Below are 18285 nucleotides of genomic sequence, written 5' to 3' on the forward strand. Positions count from 1 at the left end.
GCTGTGAGGCAACAGTGCTACCCACCGAGCCACAGTGACAGTGTTACAGAGCGCAGAGACTGGGACTCACACAAGGACTCACGACTCAGGTCTGTAGTAGACGAGCATCTACACACTGCTGTGCCATCCAAGCACCACCTCACTTGTAATCTGAAGTTTTATTCTGATCTTGCAGGCTTTATGAATGCAAGAAAGGGTAGATAAATTAACTTTTTTACATTGGGAGATTGTTGCAAACCTCCATGCCTGTCCAAGTCGCTTTTAGCAAGCTACACTGGTCCCAAAATCCTACACATTTTAATTTAGCCCTCTTAACTCATTCTTTTGTTAAACACTGGGTTGGGAGGAGTTAAATCCTAGCTAGTAACCTGAGCTGGGTTAAACTTGGTGTCGCTGGTCAATTTTATTCACACCAAAAGTTGCTGTTATGAAAACACTTGTTTAATTGAAATATTATTAAAGTTATTTAAAATGTATGTAATTTCTGCATACAGAATTTTGCATGCAAAATCCTGCATTTTTACACCGATCTGTGTGTGTGTGTGTGTGTGTGTGTGTGTGTGTGTGTGTGTGTGTGTGTGTGTGGGCCGTTAGTGAAGGAGAACCTCTCCGCTTAGTTAAACAAAAGGGCCCCAGCACAGGCCTGCAATACAAACACACTTTCCTGAGAAAACACGCATGTAGTTACCCTGTAACCAGTCCGTGGTTAGACCTCCTTTGCGCGCACACACACACACAGCTTTAGAAGAGTGCTGTGTGGATGTCACAAGCCTGTAGCTCAGTAACACAAAGTCTTTGACTACCAAATCAGTGTTACATAGTAAAGTGGAGAGACTGTTATGTATGCTTCGGTAATATATAAAAAAATTCTAATATCCTACAGAGGTGTTCATTAAAGTTTTAGGAAAAATATTAGATCAAATGTAAATATGTCACTACGTTTATACCGTTTAAACTACAGCCCTGACCTAATACTGAATGACAATCAGAGGTACTTCTGAGGAACTCTACATCTGGCAAAAATTTATTTTTTTGATGTCGTTATCTTCAGATGTTCCATCTCTTAATATTTGGCTTAAACAGATCTCGAATCTCCTTCCGTTAACAAAACATATTTTTCAAATTCATCATATACAGTGTATCACAAAAGTGAGTACATCCCTCACATTTCTGCAGATATTTAAGTATATCTTTTCATGGGACAACACTGACAAAATGACACTTTGACACAATGAAAAGTAGTCTGTGTGCAGCTTATATAACAGTGTAAATTTATTCTTCCCTCAAAATAACTCAATATACAGCCATTAATGTCTAAACCACCGGCAACAAAAGTGAGTACACCCCTAAGAGACTACACCCCTAAATGTCCAAATTGAGCACTGCTTGTCATTTTCCCTCCAAAATGTCATGTGATTTGTTAGTGTTACTAGGTCTCAGGTGTGCATAGGGAGCAGGTGTGTTCAATTTAGTAGTACAGCTCTCACACTCTCTCATACTGGTCACTGAAAGTTCCAACATGGCACCTCATGGCAAAGAACTCTCTGAGGATCTTAAAAGACGAATTGTTGCGCTACATGAAGATGGCCAAGGCTACAAGAAGATTGCCAACACCCTGAAACTGAGCTGCAGCACAGTGGCCAAGATCATCCAGCGTTTTAAAAGAGCAGGGTCCACTCAAAACAGACCTCACGTTGGTCGTCCAAAGAAGCTGAGTGCACGTGCTCGGCGTCACATCCAACTGCTGTCTTTGAAAGATAGGCGCAGGAGTGCTGTCAGCATTGCTGCAGAGATTGAAAAGGTGGGGGGTCAGCCTGTCAGTGCTCAGACCATACGCCGCACACTACATCAAATTGGTCTGCATGGCTGTCACCCCAGAAGGAAGCCTCTTCTGAAGTCTCTACACAAGAAAGCCCGCAAACAGTTTGCTGAAGACATGTCAACAAAGGACATGGATTACTGGAACCATGTCCTATGGTCTGATGAGACCAAGATTAATTTATTTGGTTCAGATGGTCTCAAGCATGTGTGGCGGCAATCAGGTGAGGAGTACAAAGATAAGTGTGTCATGCCTACAGTCAAGCATGGTGGTGGGAATGCCATGGTCTGGGGCTGCATGAGTGCAGCAGGTGTTGGGGAGTTACATTTCATTGAGGGACACATGAACTCCAATATGTACTGTGAAATACTGAAGCAGAGCATGATCCCCTCCCTCCGGAAACTGGGTCGCAGGGCAGTGTTCCAGCATGATAATGACCCCAAACACACCTCTAAGACGACCACTGCTTTATTGAAGAGGCTGAGGGTAAAGGTGATGGACTGGCCATGCATGTCTCCAGACCTAAACCCAATAGAACATCTTTGGGGCATCCTCAAGCGGAAGGTGGAGGAGCGCAAAGTCTCGAATATCCGCCAGCTCCGTGATGTCGTCATGGAGGAGTGAAAAAGCATTCCAGTGGCAACCTGTGAAGCTCTGGTAAAGTCCATGCCCAGGAGAGTTAAGGCAGTTCTGGGAAATAATGGTGGCCACACAAAATATTGACACTTCAGGAACTTTCACTAAGGGGTGTACTCACTTTTGTTGCCGGTGGTTTAGACATTAATGGCTGTATATTGAGTTATTTTGAGGGAAGAATAAATTTACACTGTTATATAAGCTGCACACAGACTACTTTTCATTGTGTCAAAGTGTCATTTTGTCAGTGTTGTCCCATGAAAAGATATACTTAAATATCTGCAGAAATGTGAGGGGTGTACTCACTTTTGTGATACACTGTATATTAATTATCCTGTAAAAATATGGTTGCCAGTTTGGGAAATATTGGGAAATCTCTCAATAAGCAATAAGTGTCTAATCTAAACTACGTTCTATTTTTTAACTCTCTTCTGATACAGTGTGGTAGTTTCCTCTTAATAATGTATTGACTGGCAAATTGTTGTTGAGTATAATTTTCTGAAACTTTATACACAGGTAATTAAAAAGAGAAAGAATATGTGGACAGAACGTGTACCCCTCAATGGAGTAGTAACCGTTTTATTTATCTGTAGATGGCAGGTCTAAACGTGATATAATAAACGCCAAAGTCTTAAGAAATGCTGTTTTATATTCTTTTTCATCATTGTGCTACATAATAATATTTTTTACATAATTTAGAATTATTTACAATGTATTACATTTGTCAGTATTGTGAAAGTACTTTCTTTAGTGCAAAAAATCTAAAAGAAAATAAAGCACACAAAGTGAGGATTTCCGGACTCAGAAACCTCTCACATATGTGTGTGTGTGTGTGTGTGTGTGTGTGTGTGTGTGTGTGCATGTATACCAGAACATGACTGCGTGTGTATGTGTGCACCAGTGTTTTCTAATGGTGTAGGCCCTGAACTGTAAACAGACGTAGGAATTCTGCACTCTGTGACCCTCCGCCCTCAAAAACAGCATCAGGCCAATGAGTTCATTCACTTCTACACACACACTTCCACACACACACCAAGCCCAGAGGCCTCTTGGGAAGAACAGACACATGCCTTTTCCATCTAACGCCACCGGCACATATGTGCGCGCACACACACAAAGACTCATACATGACAAGCACTTATATACAGTATATACAGTACTGTGGCTCAACTGAGCAGAAAAACTATGTAAGGGAAACATATGAAAATAGAAGAATGTTCTAGAAAGTTAGCTTTACAGTTCACAATATTAAATGTATTCGCAAAGCATAACTCAGTTACAACAAAATAAGACAAAAAAATAGCTAGCAGTCACTTTTCAGACTGTACAAAGTCAGGTGTACATTAGATTCATTAATAAAACGCTCTAACTAGCACTCGTTCCAAATTGTATACACATTTTTGATTGCGAGAGGCCTTCTCTTCATCTTTGACTGAACAGGCACAAATTTCCACACACGTTTTAAAACTTCATGAAAACTCTTCCCAGAGGGGTGAAGAGAGAAGCTACACTACTTTTAGTCAGGCGTGAACATACTTTACTGTATGTTTAACAGAATATTCCAAAAATGCATGCTAGTAAAAGCTAACGTGCATTTATACCTGTAGAGAAACTGTAGCACGTAGCTAGCACCAATTTCCAGATACTTATGTTAAGGCAATATATAGCTAACACATTTCAAACAGTATCCGCTAAACTAACACCGGAACATTTTGGAAACCTAATTTAACAGGAAATATGTTACAGTACTAGAAACAATATACAGCTTAAATACTGTTGGCTGTATGAGCTAATGCTAAAAAAATTCCAGACACATGGGCTAATCAATACAATAAACCATACAGGTTACAATAAACTAGATATGATTAATTCAGCCTGCTTAACAGAATATTCCAGTAACTTATGTTAATAAAAGCTGTTACAAAAACATTAATGGCTCACACATGCATTTGAGATTGTACCTGCAAAGAAATGTATGTTTGGGCAATAAATAGCTAACTTATTCTGAATCAAATTCGCTAAGCTAACACCAGAACATTTTGGAAACCTTATTTAACAGGAAATATGTTACTGTACAGACTTTAAGATATGGGTTACTCAGTCAGGTTGAAGTGTATCAGCAAATAAAATTAATGTTCCAGAAACTCAAGCTAGGACAAGACAAGTAAAACTAAACGTAACTAAGTGTGTCTTATAGTCTTGGAACCTGAAAGGTTCCAAAAAATCAGGTTTAGACAAGCTAAGTTATAAACTTAACGTAATCAGACCATGACAGTCCAATATCTGGCATGGAAGACAAAGCGAGTCTCAGATTTCTCAGTGTTAAGATACGTGAGACATTCTAGTGTTCTCCCCTTTGGCCTATTTCTACTAAAGAAAAGGACGTTATGTCCTGTCCTGCAACAAACACTCCTACACACACACACACACACACTTTAATGTTAATGATTAGAATACATTGTTACATTTACGTTTTCAGCATTTAGCAGATGCTTTTATCCAGAGCGACCTACAATTATTACTGAATACAATTTAAACAGTTGAGGGTTAAGTACCTTGCTCAGGGGCCCAACAGTGGCTACTTTGGCAGTTGTGGGGCTTGAACTGGCAACCTTATGCTTGCTTGTCCAGTATCTTAACCAATGAGCTACCACTGCCCATACTGACACTTCCCCTAAATAGTATGTTTTCTGTTCCAGCATGACTGTGCCCATGTGCACCAAGTGCCTAACCACCCAAACGCCAATATAATATCACCACCACTGACTGGACTGGCATACTCATGCAAGTTTCCACAGTGTTTTAGAGAAGGAAAATAGCAAAGTCAATAGCAAACAGATCAGTACACAGCCATGGACTCTACAAACAATGCCAATACAATGGTCATAATAAAGATCACACACATTTCCAACAACTTATACTGTTCATCTACTTTCTGTACTACTACAGCTTCCCCAGTCAGTGGTAAGCATTATTGTGAAGTGGAGCAACACCAACTCAGCTAAAACCAACAGATAAACTCCAATAAACGCCAAGTAAACTCACAACTAAACTAAAATGGACATTTACTCCCAAGTTCCAAATAATGGCATTCATATGGACTTTATTTCAATGATTTTGTGGACATCATAGATAAACCTGTTTATTACTTAGGAGAAAACTTAGTGTGTATTTCATTACCAGAAAAATAGATGTAACCCAATAAGGCTTGAACTAGTTCCTTAGTGTAAGAAAGTGAAATAGAATATGAGACATCTGCAAGGTAAAGAAAACAAGATGAGGCAACACCAGTTCTGCTGTAGCACCATTAAAGTCACAGCTTTTTAGGGGCAGCAGACAGCATTTCATTGGGATGGTGGTGGCCTGGTGGTTAGGGTATGGCTTTACTAATTAAAACATTTGAGCTCCAGCATCATCAGACTTTAACCAAAGATTTAAACCATCAGCTGCTTGGACACAAATGTATTCATATATTCATATACAGTGTATCACAAAAGTGAGTACACCCCTCACATTTCTGCAGATATTTAAGTATATCTTTTCATGGGACAACACTGACAAAATGAAAATTTGACACAATGAAAAGTAGTCTGTGTGCAGCTTATATAACAGTGTAAATTTATTCTTCCCTCAAAATAACTCAAAATACAGCCATTAATGTCTAAACCACCGGCAACAAAAGTGAGTACACCCCTAAGAGACTACACCCCTAAATGTCCAAATTGAGCACTGCTTGTCATTTTCCCTCCAAAATGTCATGTGATTTGTTAGTGTTACTAGGTCTCAGGTATGCATAGGGAGCAGGTGTGTTCAATTTAGTAGTACAGCTCTCACACTCTCTCATACTGGTCACTGAAAGTTCCAACATGGCACCTCATGGCAAAGAACTCTCTGAGGATTGAGAATTGTTGCGCTACATGAAGATGGCCAAGGCTACAAGAAGATTGCCAACACCCTGAAACTGAGCTGCAGCACAGTGGCCAAGATCATCCAGCGTTTTAAAAGAGCAGGGTCCACTCAGAACAGACCTCGCGTTGGTCGTCCAAAGAAGCTGAGTGCACGTGCTCAGCGTCACATCCAACTGCTGTCTTTGAAAGATAGGTGCAGGAGTGCTGTCAGCATTGCTGCAGAGATTGAAAAGGTGGGGGGTCAGCCTGTCAGTGCTCAGACCATACGCCGCACACTACATCAAATTGGTCTGCATGGCTGTCACCCCAGAAGGAAGCCTCTTCTGAAGTCTTTACACAAGAAAGCCCGCAAACAGTTTGCTGAAGACATGTCAACAAAGGACATGGATTACTGGAACCATGTCCTATGGTCTGATGAGACCAAGATTAATTTGTTTGGTTCAGATGGTCTCAAGCATGTGTGGTGGCAATCAGGTGAGAAGTACAAAGATAAGTGTGTCATGCCTACAGTCAAGCATGGTGGTGGGAATGCCATGGTCTGGGGCTGCATGAGTGCAGCAGGTGTTAGGGAGTTACATTTCATTGAGGGACACATGAACTCCAATATGTACTGTGAAATACTGAAGCAGAGCATGATCCCCTCCCTCCGGAAACTGGGTCGCAGGGCAGTGTTCCAGCATGATAATGACCCCAAACACACCTCTAAGACGACCACTGCTTTATTGAAGAGGCTGAGGGTAAAGGTGATGGACTGGCCAAGCATGTCTCCAGACCTAAACCCAATAGAACATCTTTGGGGCATCCTCAAGCGGAAGGTGGAGGAGCGCAAAGTCTCGAATATCCGCCAGCTCCGTGATGTCGTCATGGAGGAGTGGAAAAGCATTCCAGTGGCAACCTGTGAAGCTCTGGTAAACTCCATGCCCAGGAGAGTTAAGGCAGTTCTGGGAAATAATGGTGGCCACACAAAATATTGACACTTCAGGAACTTTCACTAAGGGGTGTACTCACTTTTGTTGCCGGTGGTTTAGACATTAATGGCTGTATATTGAGTTATTTTGAGGGAAGAATAAATTTACACTGTTATATAAGCTGCACACAGACTACTTTTCATTGTGTCAAAGTGTCATTTTGTCAGTGTTGTCCCATGAAAAGATATACTTAAATATCTGCAGAAATGTGAGGGGTGTACTCACTTTTGTGATACACTGTATATATATATATATATATATATATATATATATATATATATATATATATAGGCTAAACGGTTTCCTAGGGTATGGACAAAATATATATTCAAATTTCCAAATTTAGATTCACACTATTCAAATCTACTCACTATATGAATATGTAGAGGTTGTAAATGCAGAACAATCAACTAAAAGTACCAGTACTTATTAGTACTCAGTCTTATCCACAAATGTCTAGTGTGCCTACAAGTTCTTACCAAGCTACACCTGATAAAACTGATCGCTAGTGTAAACTGCTAAACAAACTAATCAAACAAGTCATATCATGTGTAACTTGTGAGCGGTTGATATGAAAACCTGCAGCCACTTGGCTCTTTGTGGATAAGATTAAGTACCAGAAACTTACATTTATCTGTTAACATCTGCAAACATGATACAGAAGAAGCACTTAGCATAGCATTCTATTTTAGACGGCCTATTTTAGCTTGTTGTATAAGCATAGACTTATGTTTTAAATTCCATTTTATTATTCGACTTTTATACAAATTTAAGTCAAGGGTTTACTTAAACTGATAGATCACGAATGTCAGAACAGTCTAGGCATTTGTTCACATCTTTTTCTTTTTTTCGACATAATTATATATATAATTATATTATAAATGGATTCATTGGATTATAAATTTGGATTCGAATCAATACCAAAAATTTATTTTACATTGATTATGAAATTAGACCACACGTAGGGTTGCCTGATATGTAGATGTGGTCCTAAAAACTGTTATACAATTAATTAATACTGGGAATTAAAACAAATGTATGAAATATATGAACGTTTGAAATATTTAAAAAATTAAAACTTCTTGACATTCATTTATAAGCCGTTTATAGGGATGTTCATTAAACTTGGAGATTCTTTTAACTCTTACAGTATGTTGAACATACACTTATTTATAATACTGACCTGATAAAGGTATGAAGCACAGGGTATGGAGAATTTTGAGCAGATAAATTAGGGTCATTGGCCCAAAAAAAGGTTAAGAACCGCTATAGGACATTTGACAATTAGTCATTTCAGTCCCAGCAAGAAACCGGAATCTGTGGTCAGTTTGTTTTTGGAATCGGCTGTAAATGACTCACTACCAATGTCATCAAAAAGTTAAAAGGCGTGGTGTTAGGTCATGACATCCAACCCCAATTTAAAAAGATGACTTGTGTTAAACAAATACTGTTTAACCGCTACTGTTAGTAAATCCACTTTTTATTATTTATATTGTGTGTGTGTGTGAAACAAGATGTTATGTGCATTATTTTAAGGTGACCCTTACGTACCAAAATTTTAATGCCTCATTAATTTAAATTTTTAAGTATATGATGGTTACTGCTTATACATACATATTTTCTCTGTCCAGATTTACGAGTATAAAGCCAAATAGCCTCATGTGTGTAAGTCTGAAGTGAACATACACACCGGATGTATATTAAATAACAAAAACACAACTGGATGAATACTTTCGTTGTTTAGTCCCATATACCTTAGCAAAAAACGTTTCCATCATGAGAAAAACTAATAGTTGTGTTGCATCATATTTGGTTTAGTTTTGGAATGATTTAGCAGTGCTGTATATCATCTCTTGTGGGTAAGGGAGGATTATTTTATCGAAGGATGCATACTTCTGTTTAGTCGGAATCAGGTAATTGTGAAATCATAGCATTCTTTCCTTCTGTTTCTCAAAGCAAACTGAATGGTTAATCGTGTGTGTGTGTGTGTGATGAGAAGGATGTGTAGTGGTAAAGGAAGGAGAGCTTTTTGTACATAAATCATACTGAAAAATGCACATGTTTAAACAAGGAGTCCATGCTTAGGGAAGTTAGGGAGTGTGTGTAAGTGTGTAGGTGTGTGAGTGTGTGCGTGTTCATCGGATATTTGCTTGACTTACAGACATAAAAGTAAAACAAACAGTGAGGTAATTTAATGACTCTTGGATGCACACACACACACACACACACACACTTGCCTTAGCTAAGCCTGATTAAACATGTGCAACTGAATATCTTACTTTATGAACTGAGAAGGAAGAAAGACGTGTTCCTGGTCTACACAACCTCTACATCCTTTACTGTAACACACAAAGCTGTAAAAACAAATAAAAAAACATTTTTCCTTTTTGATTTGCTTTGGCCTTCCATTCACACTTTATCATTTCAGATCATTACACATTTTGTGAAACTTTACTCAACATCTATTTCATCTTTGTGTAATACAAATCTCCCCAAACTTAAATTTGAGCCTACTTTTCTGTAGAACTGCTTTATATCAGACATGCTGCTCATTTCTCGGCCACTCTAAAACTTTTTTGCAAACTATTTAAATGGCTTTTGTGTTTTGGATCAATGTCCCACTGCATAAACTAAAAAATCAACAGCTTAAACTGCCTACATACTAAAGGCACATTCAGACCAGCAGCAAAGCAACACGACAAAATCAACAACTGTCATTAATTTAATGTAAAGTGGGTGGAGTCAACAATGCAAAAAAATTTACATTTACATTTAGGGTATACACTTTTTTATGCAGTTGAGGGTTAAGGGCCTTGCTCAAGGGCCCAACAGTGGCAACCTGGCTTTGGTGGGGTTTGAACCAGCAATCTTATGATTACTAATCCAGCACCTTAACCGCCAGGCTACAACTGCCCTGCAGTTTCAGAGAATCAATGTGGCAGTTACCAATAGGGATCATTTGCAATACTGCAAAACAGTACGCTCCATTTTTGGTTCCTACTAGAGAAGGAAGAGAAACACATCGTCGGAGTGTCAAACTGTAAATAGACATGGCAGCGAATGCAAAGAACAAACACAGTTTTGTTGTCATGTTGACTGCACAGACAGTGATGCACTGCACAAGGATGAACTGAAGTTTACAGAGGAATTTTTGGGGAATTTTAGTGGATTTTAGTGTCTGATTTGTAATTAAAACTTGATGGAAATAATAATAATAATAATTTGTGATCATGATTATAATTTTTTTCTATACACACTGAAAATACCAGTCAGTAAAGTACACTGTACTGCCATGGCATCTTCTTTTTTGCTTGGTGTCTGTTAAACCAAAAGCAACCAAACAGTCACAGGTGATTATGATGCTGGGTGTGATGGGTGTGAACACAGGGCAATGGGCGATGGACAATTCGGTTGACAAGTGGGGAAAAATCACTGCCGGTTTGAGCGCAGAGTAACAGAGATGAATTTATCAATTCCTCAATAACATCAAGTCACCCAGGTCCTGCACCATCACACACCATCATATATCACCTCTATTTTAAACTGTTGGTAAATTGTTCCTGCAATATGCTTTATTTGCTTTTCACCACAGGTATTGGAATCCAAAACGTTGTCCATTTAGATTTTTGTGGCTTTAGAATTCCAAACGCTTTCAGAATCATGGTAAGCATTTTAAAAAATCTTTATTTTATATGATCTGAATCATTCACACTTTCAGTAATAGGTAGCAGTTGAGCTTTAGTCTTGACAAAGCAGTTTTACAGCTTCAGTGTTTTAACACCCCCAAAGTCACTGGAAATGATTATTGCCTAGGGTCATGAGAAACCCACCTGTCCAAATGCGTGGAGTAAACTGTAAACTATAGTGAGAGAGAAATGATGTTCTGGGACTAGACTGGGGCTCAAAGTTTGGGAAAATGGAAACCTTAATGCTAAAGCATACAAACATTCCAGAGAATTTTGTGTCTGTTCTAAGGTAACAGTTTAGAAACGGCTCTGTCCTGTTCCAGCATGATCCTACCTCTCAATGCCCAAAGATCTGTTTATAAAGAAATGGCCTCCACTAGTCTGCATAAATCCCCAACCTAAATCCATCCAACGCCTCCGGGATGAACTCAAAACCAACAAGGCCTTGTCTCCTAAAGCCAGTGCTTGACCTCAGTAATGCTCTTGTATTTGAATGTAGAGAGATACACACGAACACACAATTCTGAGTGACAGAAGGTGGAAGAGGAGGAACACAGCGTCCCGTTCTCACCATTAACAGAATTCTTAAAATTGCTTAGTGTGTGTGTCTGTGTATGGGCTAGTGGCCTGAATGACCTTCTGTGCAATGTCGACCCACTTCCTGCCATTCTTAGGACTATTTTAGGATGTTCTAGAAGGGTTCTGCAATAAAGTGGATAGCCTAATGAGTTCTGTGCTCACCCAAGAGTAAAAATGTGAACTTTAATGATTAACATGAATATCCAGACGTTTAAGTTTTATAAAGAAAAAAAAACCTAAATGCTAAAGTTCATAAAACAATGGGTACTGTGGGTGCCACACAGTGCCAGTTGCCCAGAAACCTGGGCTTTAACCAGGCCTTTTAGTCACTGTTTGGTCTGGTCTTTGGTTTAAAAAGTCTGACAGGCAGCACTCCACAATGTTTGTGAAAGCAGCTTTCTAGTAAGAACTGTGTGAAAGCTCATCTCGGAGCTAAAGCTGTACTAAGTGTAAATCTGGGGCACAGTTCAACGTCTATCTATTTTCGAGGGGGTAAAAAAGTACTGCTGTCGGTGGCATCCTGTTCCTGGCTGCATGGCGTTGTATGGAGATAAACAGCATTTTTACTGTGTGTGTGTGTGTGTGTGTGTGTGTGTGTGTTCACTAAAATGGGAGCAGTGGGTATTTTTACACAGCTGGGTCAGACCGAGCCTCGGGCCGTCGCTACTCTAGCATGCTGCTAATGGTGTCAAACACAGGCAACTAACAGAAAGAGTAAGCACGAGAGACAGACGGAGAGAGAGAGAGACAGAGAAAGAGCTGTCTGACTGCCCACTATATGCATATGCCCACATCCCAAAAGAATTCTGATTGTAAGGTCTGTTGACAGGCGTAACAGTATCAGTGTACATGGTTTACCAACTAATGTAAGTAAAGAGTAGGGTTTCTATTCCATAAACATGAAAGACAAAATAAACCTCAAGGTAATTACTTTTTATTCGTTTATTCATCTTCAGTCAGTTGTGGTGGGTTCAGAACCACATCAAAATCTTTGGTGTAAGGTACGAATACGAAATCCCTGGTATCAGAAGTCCATGTTTACCTATGGGGAGATGCATTTGCTGTTTTTTGTGTGTTTTTTTTTAATCAAATTCTCAAGGTCTCAAGGTATTCTCTTCACAACTGACTTCACATTTTAACTACAGTACATTGTCTACAATTTTGAGGCTGTCATGCCAACAATGCCTCTCCTGCAAGATATGAATCTGCCACAATGTCCAGAACTCATTATTAGACTCACTATTCTAGCACAAACTGAACTGAAATATGATGATCTCAACTTATTTATTATTATTATTATTATTATTATTATTTATTATTTAATTATTTGATAGAAATAATTTTTAATAATTTTTAAATAATAATGTCTGGTTTATTTAATCTAATTCTTATTTAATCAATAGATCCTCTAGGCCACCCAAGCAGGATGGAGGTCCCTGCTGAGTCTGGTAATGTTAGGGGAGTTTTTCCTTGCCACCGTCACCCTCGGCTTGCTCAGCAGTGGTTTTTCGGTCCTGGATGCTGTAAAGTTGCTTTGATAGAATGCCTATTGTAAAAGCGCTATGCAAATAAATTTGACTTGACTTAATGTCAATATACTGTACATGTTGCCCCTCCAGTGATTACTACAGCATGAAGGAACAAAGGAGAGAGGGATGTTACACATGATGCATTAGCATTCAGATTGTTCTGGCTACAAGCCAATGTTTATACATGCAAAATCTAATCTCGTTCCTGCTAACACAACAAACGATTCAGAGTCATATATGATTTTGTACTCTTGAACTTGTGCCAGTAAGTTTGACTAAGTTTGTAAATAAGCTAACATGTCCGGTTTAGGGAGCAAAGGTCTGCATGGTTTAATGATACTTGTTGGTCATCTGCTTAATTAAACATTACACATTTAATACTCTAGGTTTATTTTAACTAATATGTTTAGCAAATGGGTAGAAATTGTGCAATGGATTAACATTGGATTTGACCATGGGTGTCTAAACTTGTTCATTAGACTGTACGTATATTGTGCAAAAACCAAAGAATAGCATAAAACACAACCAATATTGTTCCATAAATGCTCCAGCAGCAAAGTCTCCATGAAAACAGAAGAACTGACAGCTCAACAAGACCAGTTCTGGTTAACCATAAACCAGTGAGGAATTTCTGAATAATTAAATCATGTCTATGCACACTTCAACACATTCATAACATCCAGGTATTCACTACCTTACAGTAAAACTACATGGTTCCAACAGTTAGTGGAGCTAATCTGAACTAGAAGTCAGGATCCTGGTCCATCATTAAAGCTAACAGTGAGCATTTATGATGCTCATTTCCTCCGCTTGTTTTGGAGAATAGCCACAGGGTAGTCTGTTTACAATTCTGGTCCTGGTTCTACTTCCAAGTCAGTCTAAGGAAATCCCAAAGTTAAAGAAATTGTGGACACAGTAGTAGTGAAATCTATATAAAATTCAAAAGTAATTTTTCCTAATTCAGGTCTGTCTGATCCATCAGAGCTGCCTGATTTTTTTCTGGTAGTTTTATGACAATGATTTTTGACAGTATTTTTTCTTGGTTAATCTCAAACTTAACTGTTGAGTGTCATGTCTGGCTTTATTTGTATCTGTATAACCTAAACAATGTTTTTCTTAACCACTAAATATGAAAGTTTTTTATATAATGGGCTTAAAGCATTAACTGTTGAATCGCAAACCGTTGAGTTTAAACAATCAAATTACGTCCATACATAGTTTTAAATGACGGGGGTGATGTAATAGAAAGTATCCAGACTCTTGACGTTGTGCACACCTTGTGTGGGATTTGATATTAACATAATATAACTGATATTTTTACCCCATCAATCTACAATTAATCACCCATGATAAAGTCTTCTAATGTTTGACGCTTTGGAGAACTGATCATAATATTTTGTGAGCTGAATGCAGTGCACAGATGTACAATGTATTTATTACAAACTCCTAAAATCATAGATAATACACATAATATTTATTTATATATGGCCTCTTTCAGCAGAATAATGTGCCCTGCCACAAAGCCAAAATGGTCCAGGAACGGTTTAAGGAGCACAACAACGAGTTTGAGGTGTTGACTTGGCCTCCAAATTCCCCAGATCTCAATCCAATCAAGCATCTGTGGGATGTGCTGGACAAAGAAGTCCGATCCGTGGAGGCTCCACCTAGCAACTTACAGGAGTTAAAGGATCTGCTGCTAACATCTTGGTGCCAGATACCACAGCACACCTTCAGGGGTCTAGTGGAGTCTATGCTTCGACGGGTCAGGGCCGTTGGCAGCAAAAGGGGGACCAACACAATTTTAGAAAGGTGGTCATAATGTTATGCCTAACTGGTGTGTATATATATACAATTGCTGAGAGGTGTAATAAGTATATTATGAATGCTATATATTTACATAAAGGAAATTATATGCTTCCAACTTTGCCGCAACAGTTTAGGGAAGGCCATTTCCAGCATGACTGACTGTGCCCCTATGCACAAAGCATAGCACAGCATAGCAAACTTCGCTGGCCTGCACAGAGCCCTGACCTCAGCCCTAGTGAACACTAGTTGAGGATTTCTTGACCAGCATTAGTGCTAAATGTCTTTTGACTGAATGGGCACAAATTCCCACAGACATAATGTAGTCTTGTGAGAAGCCTAGAGGTCACTTTCTTTTAATACCATGTCCAACAAGGATGTCCAACAAGCTGATGGTCAGGTGTTCAAATACTTTTGGCCATTTAGTGTACAGGTCTATTCTTGGATTCTGTTATTTAAATGAAGGTATAGGTGCAGTGATTTTAATCTATTTTAACTTGTCTGTTAGCCATACTAAAGATTTTCATTTATTTTTAGGTACCATGACGTTCTAGTTCATTGAGACTCTGTTGAAGATCTAATCCCTAATAGCTTCCACTCATTTTTAGCATTTTAAGCACATAAAAAGTATTAATCAACTTTCTAAGAAAATACCACCATATACCGCAACCAACATGAACTATGTCCAAACAAGAGGAGAGACACCAACCCCAGGCTGAACTTTGACCTCAGAGGGACCACAGTTGAGCTATGACACATTTCTTCAAGCATCCTTTTACGCTCACACGGAGGTTATGACCCGACACAGTGACCCCGTTCTTTCCTCTCTGAAAAAGCATCTGAGTTAGCACAGAGTAAAAGCGAACAATGATCAGATTAAGAAAATAAGAAACTCAGGAGGGGGAGGAGAGGTTCACTCTGAAATAAGGAGTAACACAGCTAATGGAAAGTATGTGAAAACACAACACTGTTACAAACTGGAATTTTTGAACGCATACCAGTCAGTGGTGCAACCGAGAGTAATGTAATCATTAACAAATATTTTAGAACTGTGGGTGTGGCACATGTATTACAAATCCCATTTGTAATATCCAGGTAATGACAGTAACCATCTTTAAGTAATGCTAGGTTCACACTACACGACTGTGTAGCGTTCAGATCGCTGTACATTTCACACTACACAACTTGATCTCTTGTAATCGGGAGTCTTTTAAGTCGTTCACTGATCAGCAATAGGGGGTCACACACTACACCATCTATCACCAGGAGAACTCTGTCTGGTCTCCCAACTATGCAGCGTAAAAGCAAATAGGGAAGATAAATCAATCTGGCTAAAGGAGCGGATTTCGCTACGCGGCCACTATGGATTGTCTGTTCTGCAGAGAGAGCTGGAGTTAAATAAATATTTTTTGCAATGAAATGTTGGTATTATGGTTTGGCATGGACGACAAGTCACAAATACTCTAAAGCTTGTGTGTGTGCCGATGTATTCTGGTAGAAACTATATTATGCCCCTGTTCCACATGTTTACACTCCTCCCCCTGGGTTTCCCTTCATTCTATCCAGAGCTGTCTGACTTCCCTTCAGTTATCTCATCACTTATCACAGAGATAATCAATTCCTCTCTTAGTTCTGGCTCAGTCCCTCAATCACTCAAATTGGCTGCTGTTACTCCCATACTTAAAAAACCTGGACTTGACTCTAACATTATGAGTAACTTTCGGCCCATTTCCAATCTTCCATTTCTGTCGAAAATACTGGAACGTGTTGTTGCCTCACAGCTCAAAGATCACCTAAATTCCAATAATCTATTTGAATCATTTCAGTCTGGTTTCCGCCCCCAGCACAGCACTGAGTCAGCCCTCCTCAAAGTCACAAATGACCTTCTTCTTTCCTCAGACTCTGGACAAATTAATATTCTCGTCCTCCTTGATCTTACTGCAGCTTTTGACACCATTAATCACTCCATTCTTCTGTCCCGCCTTGAATCCTCTGTCAACATCACTGGTACTGCCCTTTTGTGGTTAAGGTCATATCTCGTAAACAGACAACAGTTTGTTAATATCAACAATTGTAGTTCTGCCATTGCTCCACTGTCCCAAGGCGTTCCCCAAGGCTCAGTGTTAGGTCCCCTTTTGTTTATTCTTTATATGCTCCCCCTTGGTGACATCATACGTCGGCATGGTTTACATTTCCACTGCTATGCTGATGATATTCAGCTTTACATCTCCTCCAAATCCATTAATACTGAACTTCACTCCACTCTGACAAATTGCATCACTGAAATGAAATTGTGGATGAAAGCTAATTTCCTCAAATTAAACTGTGAAAAATCAGATATGATCATCGTAGGTCCTACAACCCTGGCAAAAACCACAAAAAATTTTCAAATTACCATTGATAATGACACTTTGTCTCCGTCTTCTAACATCCGAAATCTTGGTGTAATTTTTGATAGCAACCTCTCTTTTGACCGCCATGTAAATCACATCACCAAAACTGCTTTCTTTCATCTAAAAAACATAGCACGTCTACGTCCATCACTCTCCTTTTCTGCCGCCGAAACCTTGATTCATGCTTTTATTACATCCAGAATTGATTATTGCAATAGCATCCTTTATGGTACATCTAACAAAATCCTAAAAAAACTTCAGTATATCCAGAATTCAGCTGCTCGCCTCCTTACTCATACTCGCTCCCGTGATCATATTACACCTGTTCTACAAAAACTTCATTGGCTTCCCGTTGCTCAACGCATTCAATTCAAAATTCTTCTATTCACTCACAAAGCTCTCCATAATCAGGCCCCATCCTACCTCACCGACCTGCTCCATCAGCACATTCCCTCCCGTAGCCTTCGCTCTTCTGAGGCTAACCTACTGTCCATACCCTCTAGGACCAAGCACCGGACCTGGGGTGACAGGGCCTTTTCCATAGCTGCTCCATCTTTATGGAATGCTCTCCCCAAACACCTACGAGATTGTCCTGACCTGTCCAAATTCAAGTCACTTCTCAAAACTCATCTATTCAATATGGCATTTAACTTGTAACAACACGAAATAAATGCTTTTATTTTTGCTATTCTTTTTAATAGTTTTTATACTTAGATCACGACAGAAATGTGAAGTCCTAGATCCTAAAACTTGTAAAGTTTTCAGTTTCCTGATTGCATGTAAATCTGTCCTGTTTCTGTCTAATTTTAAGAAATTGTTCTATATTTGTTGTTCTCTCTCATAATTTAGCTAATTTTTAATGAACTGTCTTATGCTGCTCTCTTTGTTTTTATCTTAATTATTCTTGATGTTGATGTACTATTTTGATTTTGTACTATGATTTGTATGGTGTATGTACGTATTT

The sequence above is a fragment of the Trichomycterus rosablanca genome, chromosome 26 (genome assembly GCF_030014385.1).
Source record: "Trichomycterus rosablanca isolate fTriRos1 chromosome 26, fTriRos1.hap1, whole genome shotgun sequence".
Classification (NCBI taxonomy): domain Eukaryota; kingdom Metazoa; phylum Chordata; class Actinopteri; order Siluriformes; family Trichomycteridae; genus Trichomycterus; species Trichomycterus rosablanca.